Below are 10,661 nucleotides of genomic sequence, written 5' to 3' on the forward strand. Positions count from 1 at the left end.
TTTCCAACCTAGAGCTGGCAACCTTTGTCCTAAGGCAACCTGTCATTCTGCCCTGGAGTATAAACCTCTCTGTGTTTGTGTGAATTAAAGAAGGGCTCCTCACCTTTGTCTCAGTGATCAGAAAGAACGAACTTGGCATGTGAAGCTTGGGGGAATATAACCCAGGAAGTCACTCAAAGCCAAAGCAAGAAATGGCACAAACATTTCATTTTATGAACAAACCAAGGAAAATCTGGAATAAATTTTGTTATTCTTTAAAGTGCCACTGAACTCCAGTTTTATGCTCTGGAAGGAAACCGGTGTGAATCTTTTGCAGGGGAAAAAAATAGACAGATGTCTCGCGGCACTTTAAAGACTAGCAGATTTTTATTCCAGCGTAAATCTTTGTGGGCTGTACTCCATGAAAACTTATGCTGGAATAAAATTTTATTAGTCTTTAAGGCTCCAGTTTATTGAAGCCTACCGATGTATAACACAACATATATTCTTACCCACCAGCTTCCTTCCTTCCCTGTATTGCATTCTTAGTGGGGAGTTTATTTTTATTTGACCAAATTTATATCCCAGCTTTCTGCTCTCAGAAGGGCCACCGAGATAGCTAACAAATTAAAACACTGATAATAAAATGACATCTTAAAAACCATTAAAATAAACAAAGAGGAACAGCGACACATCACTAAAAACCATTGAAGCCAGAATCAAAACACCTACAAAGACGTTAAAAATGACAATTAGAACATTGGGTAGAAAGGAAGGATTACTGAAGGAACACCAAATGAGACAAAAAGGGTTTCCACCTGCTGGTAGAGCATGGCGACAGAAGAGGGCAGATGAATTTCCCTCAGGAGAGAGTTCTAGAGTTTTGGAGGCACAGCTGAGAAGTAGGGTTGCCAATCCCCAGGTGGGGGCAGGGGATCCCCAGGTTTGGAGGCCCTCCCCCCACTTCAGGATCAACAGAAAGCAGGGAGGGAGGGGAAATGTCTGCTGGGCACTCCATTATTCCCTATGGAGACCGATTCCCACAGGGTATAATGGATAACTGATCCATGGGTATCTGGGGCTCTGTGGGGGCTGTTTTTTGAGACAGACGCACCAAATAGGCAGCATAGCATCCGATTCCTCTCCTCAAATTACCCTCCAAGTTTCAAAAATATTAGACAAAGGAGTCCAATTCTGTGAGCCCCCAAATAGAGGGAAGGCATTTAAAAGGTGTGCGGTCCCTTTAAATGTGATGGCCAGAACGCCCTTTGGAGTTCAGTTATGCTTGTCACAACCTTGCTCCCGGCTCCACCCCCAGTGTCTCCTGGCTCCACCCCCAAAGTCCCCAGATATTTCTTGAATTGGTCCTGGCAACCCTACCCTCAACTCCCAGTTCTGTCCAGTTTAAAACTTATGTTTAACCCCAATTTAGAGACCCCGCGTGGTGTGGCAACTTCTGAGACAACCTAGATATCATGGTGGCCACTGATACCGTTTTAGAGGAGAATTAAGCCATTTAAGCATTGCCACTAAGCAGGGTTGAATCTGGGGGGAGTGGGGGTGGCAGAAGGGGGGGGGTGCCTGCCCCGGGTGCCGACTAGGGTTGCCAAGTCCAATTTAAGGAATATCTCGGGGCTTTGGGGGTGGAGCCAGGAGACTTTGGGGGTGGAGCCAGGAGACATTAGGGGTGGAGCCAAGATCGAGGCTGTGACAAGCGTAATTGAACTCCAAAGGGAGTTCTGGCCATCACATTTAAAGGGACGGCACACCTTTTCAATTCCTTCCTTCCACAGGAAATAATGAAGGATAGGGGCACCTTCTTTTGGGGCTCATAGAATTGGACCCCCTGGTCCAATCTTTTTGAAACTTGGGGGGTATTTTGGGAGAGGCACTAGATGCTATACTAAAAATTTGGTGCCTCTAGCCCAAAAGACAGCCCCCCCCCAGAGCTTCAGATACCCGCAGATCTATTCTCCATGATTTTCTATGGGAATAAATCTCCATAGGGAATAATAAGAGTTCCCAGCAGACATTTCCCTCCCCAACCCCCGCTTTCTAATGACCCTAAAATGGGGGGGGTCTCCAAACCGGGGGATCCCCTGCCCCCACCTGGGGATTGGCAACCCTAGTGCCGACGGAGGGGGGGGCGCCAAATTGGGTATGGAGTCCATTGTATTCTATGGGACTATAAGGCGTCATTTTTTAAATTTTGCTGCTCCCCTCAAAAAACATGCAGATCTGATCCTGCCACCAAGGCCCAAGCCTGGTTGGGCCTGAGCCATCAGTAGATTTTATTTTCCCCATTCCGTTTAAAGCCCCAAACATGGCTGTTTTCCATTTTAAAAGGAGCAGACTTAGGGCACAAGGTCACCTGTTGCCAGAGTGCTGAGGACCCAGTCTGCCTAGGTCTATTGTGGTAATTTTTAAAAGGCGACATTCTCTTCTAAATGGCGGCCAAAGGTTGGCCGTATGTGGCCTCCCTTATGTCTAATTTGGCTTTCAGTGTCAGAATCTGAACTGCGAAACCTGAATTCAAATGTCCTGCACTGCCCTGAAGATGACTGGGTGGCCTTGGGCCTGTCAGACTCTCTCAGCCTAACCCTGTCTCAGAGTTATCATAAAGATAAAATGGTGATTACAGGAGCATCTATTCTGCCTGGAGCTCCTCGGAAGAAGAAGGATGGGTGGAATAAAAAATGTACCAGATAAGACAGTTTTAATTGACTGATCTCTTTAATTCATATAAAGCTGTGGATCTACAAAAGATACAGCTGGGGAGCTGGCAGGAGTCTTTTTTGGCAGCCGACAGTATGTATAAAACTCTCCTCCAACGTCACATTTCAAAGGAATCAACTTTCTTCCTGTCAGCTTTCTCCTGAGTTGCCACTTGCGTAATCTCAGAAGGCAGGGACACTTAAACCTAGGCTTACAAAGATGCCTGTAGTGGCTGGGCAGGTTCACAGGTGAGTAAGCAGTCCATCCCAAACCATATTATAGGGCTTCAAAAGTCATCATCAGCCCTGGGGCTTTTTTTGTAGCAGGAGCTGCTTTGAATATTAGGCCACACACCCTTGATGTAGCCAATCCCCCAAGAGCTTACAGGGCTCTTAGTACAGGGCCTGCTGTAAGCTCCAGAAGGATTGGCTACATCAGGGGGCATGGCCTAATATGCAAAAAAAGCCCTGATCAGCACCACAAACTGCCCAGAAACAAATTGGGAGCCAGCGCAGATAGACAAAAAGTGGAATGAGACTCCCCCTACCACCCACTCCAGTCAACTGGGCTGGCTCTGACACTAAGCAGACTAGGCAATTGCCTAGGGCGCTGGCCTTCTGGGGGCACCGAATTGGGTGCCCCCATGTGACTCAGTGACATCAATGTGGGGGGGGGAGTGCCAGAAGTGAGCCTTGCCTAGGGTGCCAGACAGTCTAGGGTTGGCCCTGCCCACCAACATCCTAGAGTTCAGGGACTGTAAGCTAGGGCTGCCAAGTCCAATTCAAGAAATATCTGGGGACTTTGGGGGTGGAGCCAGGAGACATTGGGGGTGGAGTCGTGAGCAAGGCTGGAACAAGTACAATTGAACTCCAAAGGGAGTTCTGGCCATCACATTGAAAGGGACTGCACACCTTTTCGATGCCTTCCCTCCGTTAGAAATAATGAAGGACAGGGCAGCTTCTTTGAGGGCTCATAGAATTGGACCCCCTGGTCCAATCCTTTTGAAACTTGGAGGGTGTTTTGAGGAAAGGCATCAGATGCTATGCTGCAAACTTGGTGCCTCTACCTCAAAGAACATCCCCTCCAGAGCCCCAGATACCCATGGATCAATTCCCCATTATTCCCTATGGGAATCGTTCTCCATAGGGGATAATAGAGTGCCCAGTAGACATTTCCCTTCCCCCCACTTTCTAAAGCAGGGGGAGGGTCTCCAAACCGGGGAATCCCGTGCCCCCCCCTCTCCCTCTCTCTCTCACACACACACAGTTACTGGGTCTGGTTCCTCCACAACTTTACTTGCTCTTAAAATGAAAGCAAAGCAAACGGCGGGTCTGTGCTCTGACGAAACTGCTGCTGACCCTTCCCCATGAAGCGCTTCCTGTTTCCTGCTTCCTGCTCAATTTTAAAGGCACAAACACACACATTTTAAAATGGGACCTGTTTGCTGGTTTCTAAACCTGCCGGAGCTCTAGAGGTATATGGTGACTGTGGGGGTGGGGATTCCCCCTGCCGGCCAGCTGGCTGGGGTGAAGCCTGTAAAACTAGGGACCCCCCCCCCCGGGACCTGGCGATTGGGAAGCCTACTGTAAGCTCTTTGAGGCAGAAACCTTTTTGTCATTTCTCAGCTAAGCTTGCTGACGGGCCTGCTAAATCGCTTGAGACACAGACGTCACGTAAGCGTTTCTGTCTCTGCTTATTCACCTCAGAATACACCATTCTATACCTTGACTTGCCACGACAGAAGGCGGTTGAGATGTCTCCCAAGATGAAATTCATATTTTGGGATGCGGCAGCACAGATTCCAATTAGCCATCTGACACAAGCGCCCCTTCTGTTGAGTTGTTCAGGCACCTGGCTACAAAACCCTTGCATTGGGGAGGAAAGCAGTGGCTATAACACCAGACAGGTAATGAGAATGCACGCCACAATCTCCTCCAGGGCAAAGCAAAGCAAAGCAAAGCAAAGCAAATTTTATTTTTATATCCCGCCCTCCCCCACCAGAAGGCGGGCTCAGGGCGGCTCACAGACATGACAAGCATGATTCGGTTAAAATAGACAGCAATGGTTTAAATAATACAATTACATGAATTAATAAAGTTTAAAAATATAAAAATAAGAGAATAGGAGATTAAAAGATATAAAAATATAAAGTAGGTAGAAATAGGTGCTATATTTCTGTCGGTCATAGTTTACATATTGTCAGCTCTGATTCCCTCTGCCCTGAGCTTTCCTGACACATTCAATTGTTTGTTTCCTTTCCAGCCCGGCTAGCCATGATCTCTTAGATTACCTGATGGATGTTAATTGCTTCTGATGATTGTGCTGCTGAGAGCTAGGCCGGTTGCACAACGGCTGGAAGAGAAAAAGAGCCGGAAGTGTGAGGCAGGTTTCAAATAGTATATATTTATAAAGCTCACCACGCAAGGGACGCCTTTGAAGAAGCTGCCGGCAGTCTTGGTGGCGGATTTATTGTTTCAAAGATAACACCTGTTTTCTTTGGCCTCTTGTGTGGTGTGGGTGAGCCAGCCTCTTCGTTGCTCAATGCCCAGAATTCAGGAAAGCCAACAGACTAAGCTGGGAACAAACAGCAGAGTCTACATTTTTGCAAATGTGCCCGTTAGGATAATTAGCTTGCTTTTGCTTGCAAGCAGGCCTTGAATGCAGCAGGAGCTCACAGGAGCGCAGCTCCTGAACCTTTCTGAGGATTCCCCCTCCTCCTCTCCACCTACCTTGTCCACTGAATAGTAGGTACAGCTGTATAACAATCCCTGGATTGGGAGAGCAGGCAGCCAGCCAGCCACCAGGGGCTTTTCCACACCCCTAGAAGCCCTCATTAATCCATGGAAAAGCCCATGCCACCCTTTCTGCACTTTTGGGTGGCAGGTGGCTTGCTGGCCTTTTGACGGGGGTGGGGTGGGGGGGGGGTGGCAGCCAAGAGAGCCCCAGTTGAGCGAGGCCGGCTTGGGCTGGTTGGATCTCTAGCCAGCCCATGCAGGCCTCGCTCGCTCAGGGCTCTCCTTTCTTGCGTTGGGTTGCTTTTGGCTGGGGTGGGCGGGAAGATGCTAATGATTTATGCTAATGAGCTCCACCACCTATTTTTTCTACAAAACGACCCCTGCTTGCAAGGATAGACGTTCTGTCTGAGGTTGCTGATTCAGGGTTGGAAATTCCTGGAAATTTTGGGGTGGAGCATAGGGAGTGTAGAGTCTGGGGGGAGGGGACCCTCAGCAAAGTATAGTGCCATAGACTCCACCCACCCAAGCAGCCATTTCCTCCAGGTGACACGAGATCAGTTCCCCGGAGAAGGAGAGTTGGATTTATATCCCACCCTTAAATTATACTTGTCACAATCTTGCTCCTGGCTCCACCCCAATGTCTCCTGGCCCCACCCCCAAAGTCTTCTGGCTCCACCTCCAAAGTCCACAGATATTTCTTGAAGTGGACTGGCAACCCTAAGGGTCGCTAGCTCTGGGGGAAGGATTTAAGGCATTTTAAATGGTGATGATGATGAACATTATTATTATTATTACAATTTTTTCAATAGGCAAAACCAAACCAAACAACAGAGAGGCAACAATATTTCCATATAGGGGACAGAAGATCTCTCCAGAAGCATAAAAGCAAATACATGATAAATTGGAAATATAGTGGGCAGTCGTGAAGCAGATATGAGCTCTGGGTTGGGAAATACTGAGAGATTTTGGGAGCGGAGCCTGAGGAGGAGAGGAAGTTCAGCCAAGATAAATGACACAGAGTCTACCTTCCAAAGCAGCCACTTTCTCAAGGGGAACTGACCTTGGTCATCCAGAGATCAATTACAATATCAGGAGATCTCCAGGTACCACCTGGAGGTTGGCAACCCTAACAGACTCCACCCCCCCCACTCTCCAGTAATTTCTCAGCCTGGAGTTGGCAACTGTACCCTCAACACTGCTTTTTAAAATCCAGACTAATGAAGAAGATATTGGATTTATATCCCGCCCTCCACTCTGAATCTCAGAGCAGCTCACAATCTTCTATACCTTCTTCACCCACAGCAGACACCCTGTGAGGCGGGTGGGGCTGAGAGGACTCTCACAGCAGCTGCCCTTTCAAGGACAACCTCTGCCAGAGCTATGGCTGACCCAAGGCCATTCCAGCAGCTGCAAGTGGAGGAGTGGGGAACCAAACCCGGTTCTCCCAGATAAGAGTCTGCATACTTAACCACTACACCAAACTGGCTCTCTAATGAAGAACTCTGGAGAACTTCAAAACCTTCACGCCGGTTTTTTTTTTTTTGTTATTTTGGATTGGTTCAAATAAAAGATGCTGCTGGACTTTGAGGTTTTGAGCATCTCCGCAGCACTTTATCAAGGCCTTCATCACGCTGACCCCATTTTCTGTAGCATGACACTATCCATTCTTCTTCCGTCACGGAACTCATTCCATTTCAGCTTGGGGAAGGCAAGAGGTCTCGAACACGAAGGGGAGACGCACACGTCTTCGCTTGTAGAACTTGACAAATCGTTTAATCTATTTTGCGGCAGCGGCTCATGCTTCGAGGCCGGCTGCGGTGGGAGAGGAAAGCGATTTATTTCATTGTGCTGATGTGAGGAGAACTGATTTTATTATTTAATCCACTGTTTTTAAAAAAGAGTGAAACATGAAGACTGCTCCCATGTTTTTATTCAGGCCTCCTGAATTTTATTAGTCTCTAGGAATTCTTCTACATATGGCATTTATTACCTGAGCTCGTCTTTCTTTCTTTCTTCTTCTTTCTTTCTTTCTTTCTTTCTTTCTTTCTTTCTTTCTTTCTTTCTTTCTTTCTTTCTTTCTTTCTTTCTTTCTTTCTTTCTTTCCCCCATTAGGTTTGCATTGTAAGAACGCCTCTACAAAGGAGTGTGACTGCTGACACTCTGTATGATAAAGGTGTGGGAGCCTGTGGCCATCCCTCTTTCCAGTCAACACCCATTTCAAGGGGTGATAATTCTACCTCAGATATGACTCTATCTTTCAGTTACTCCTGAGCCACAAAGATAAAGAATTACTTGCCATTAAAGGAGGCATTCGTAGTTTGCCATTGCCTTCTTCTGACAAAAATATGTAACCTTTCATTGAAATCTGCATTCGTTCCTGAGGACTGGAAGGTAGCAAATGTCACCCCCATCTTTAAAAAGGGTTCCAGAGGAGATCCGGGAAATTACAGGCCAGTCAGTCTGACCTCATTACCGGGAAGGTTGGTAGAAAACATTATCAAGGACAGAATGAGTAGGAACATTGATGAACATGGGTTATTGAGGAAGACTCAGCATGGGTTCTGCAAGGTAAGATCTTGCCTCACTAACCTGTTACATTTCTTTGAGGGGGTGAACAAACATGTGGACAAAGGGGACCCAATAGATGTTGTTTACCTTGACTTCCAGAAAGCTTTTGATAAAGTTCCTCATCAAAGGCTCCTTAGAAAGCTCGAGAGTCATGAAGTAAAAGGACAGGTCCTCTTGTGGATCAAAAACTGGCTAATTAATAGGAAGCAGAGAGTGAGTATAAATGGGCAGTCTTCGCAGTGGAGGACGGTAAGCAGTGGGGTACCACAGAGCTCAGTACTGGGTCCCATGCTCTTTAACTTGTTCATAAATGATTGGGAGTTGGGAGTGAGCAGTGAAATGGCCAAGTTTGCAAATGACACTAAATTGTTCAGGGTGGTGAGAACCAGAGAGGATTGTGAGGCTCTCCAAAGGGATCTGTTGAGGCTGGGTGAGTGGGCGTCAACGTAGCAGATGAGGTTCAATGTGGCCAAGTGCAAAGTAATGCACATTGGGGCCAAGAATCCCAGCTACAATTACAAGTTGATGGGGTGTGAACTGGCAGAGACTGGCCAAGAGAGAGATCTTGGGGTCGTGGTACATAGCTCACTGAAAATGTCAAGACAGTGTGCGATTGCAATAAAAAAGGCAAATGCCATGCTGGGAATTATTAGGAAGGGAATTGAAAACAAATCAGCCAGTATCGTAATGCCCCTGTATAAATCGATGGTGCAGTCTCATTTGGAATACTGTGTGTAATTCTGGTCACCGCACCTCAAAAAGGATATTATAGCATTGGAAAAAGTCCAGAAAAGGGCAACTAGAATGATTAAAGGGTTTGAACACTTTCCCTATGAAGAAAGGTTAAAACGCTTAGGGCTCTTTAGCGTGGAGAAACGTCGACTGTGGGGTGACATGATAGAGGTTTACAAGATAATGCATGGGATGGATTAAGTAGAGAAATAAGTACTTTTCTCCCTTTCTCACAATACAAGAACTCGTGGGCATTCGATGAAATTGCTGAGCAGTCAGGTTAAAACGGATAAAAGGAAGTACTTCTTCACCCAAAGGGTGATTAACATGTGGAATTCCCTGCCACAGGAGGTGGTGGTGGCTGCAAGCATAGACAGCTTCAAGAGGGGGTTAGATAAAAATATGGAGCAGAGGTTCATCAGTGGCTATTAGCTATATATCCAACATGGCTTCTCTTATGTTCTTAATGGACTTCCTCAGGATTAGTCCTTCCTAATTCTTCCAGAGTTACCAGCCTCTTGTAACAACCCCATGTGAATGCTCTTCTGCAACATCTTTTACTTCAAGTTTTGTCATCCACAATATGACACTTAAATGTATATATTTATATTAGGAGCTTAAGCCAGTCAAAACTTATTTTAACCAGATGCAAAAGCCTTCTGGAGTTTGATGGCCAATAGCTCTCTACAATATTTTAAGCAAGCCGTTCCTTTTTATGGGGCCTGGAGTTCGCCTTAAATTACAACAAATGCCCAATCCCCCTGGAGAAAGGACTGTATACCATTATACAGAGCCAGTTTGGTGTGGTGGTTTGGTGTAGTGGTCAAGTGTGCAGACTCATATCCCGGAGGAACCGGGTTTGATTCCCCACTCCTCCACTTGCACCTGCTGGCATGGCCTTGGGTCAGCCATAGCTCTGGCAGAGACTGTCCTTGAAAGGGCAGCTGCTGTGATAGCCCTCTCCAGCCCCACCCACCTCACAGGCTGTCTGTTGTGGGAGGAGAAGATAAAGGAGACTATGAGCCGCTCTGAGATTCAGAGTAGAGGCGGGGTATAAATCCAATATCATCATCATCGTCACCATTACACCTAGCCGAGGCTCCTCCACAGGCTCCACTCCTAAACGTCTAGGAACTTCTGAAGCTTGAGCTGGCAACACATGTATACGGATGAATGTGGTTTTAACAAAGTCTGCTTCTTTGGATTTGTATGCGGGGAGAATCTGAAGCAAATAAGATAGATGACCCTGAGAAGTGAGCTGTTCTCTCAACTTTCTCTATGGCTCAGACCTTTACCATAATAAAACCACTCACTTCTCTCAAGACTCAGTCATTTGATGAAATTGTGACACTAAGGAAGGCCCATTTCTCTCCATCCTCATCTGTAATAGTGCCAAAATTTACATTTCACAGAGGAGACTGACAACTGGCTGAGGGCGTCGCTCCACCATCTTTCTCTACCCTGCAAAATCAGAGGTTGCTTATGTGGAGAGATAGCCTGGTATGTGTGTATGTGTGTGGGGGTGGATATAAGAGCACCATGGAAATGCCTCCAATGAGACAGCTTAATTTCATCCCACCAAAATCATGGGGGGAGCCTCCAACACGAGCCTCCTATGTAATAGGGCCACACACTACAAAAGTTCCATTTAAAATAGCTTTTCTATAGGGTAAGAGTTTCATTATACCAGAATTTTGTTGTCCCTCAGCATCAAGAAGACAGAGTGTCACTGCCCCAAGCAGAGTCTGTATCAGAGAGCCAGTTTGGTCTGTATCAGAGATCCAGGACTCTTATCTGGGAGAACCGAGTTGGATTCCCCACTCCTCCACTTGCACCTGCTGGAATGGCCATGGGTCAGCCATAGTTCTCGTAGAGGTTGTCCTTGAAAGGGCAGCTTGGTGTAGTGGTTAAGTGTGCAGACTCTTATCTGGG

The sequence above is a fragment of the Heteronotia binoei genome, chromosome 4, assembly GCF_032191835.1.
Source record: "Heteronotia binoei isolate CCM8104 ecotype False Entrance Well chromosome 4, APGP_CSIRO_Hbin_v1, whole genome shotgun sequence".
NCBI lineage: Eukaryota > Metazoa > Chordata > Lepidosauria > Squamata > Gekkonidae > Heteronotia > Heteronotia binoei.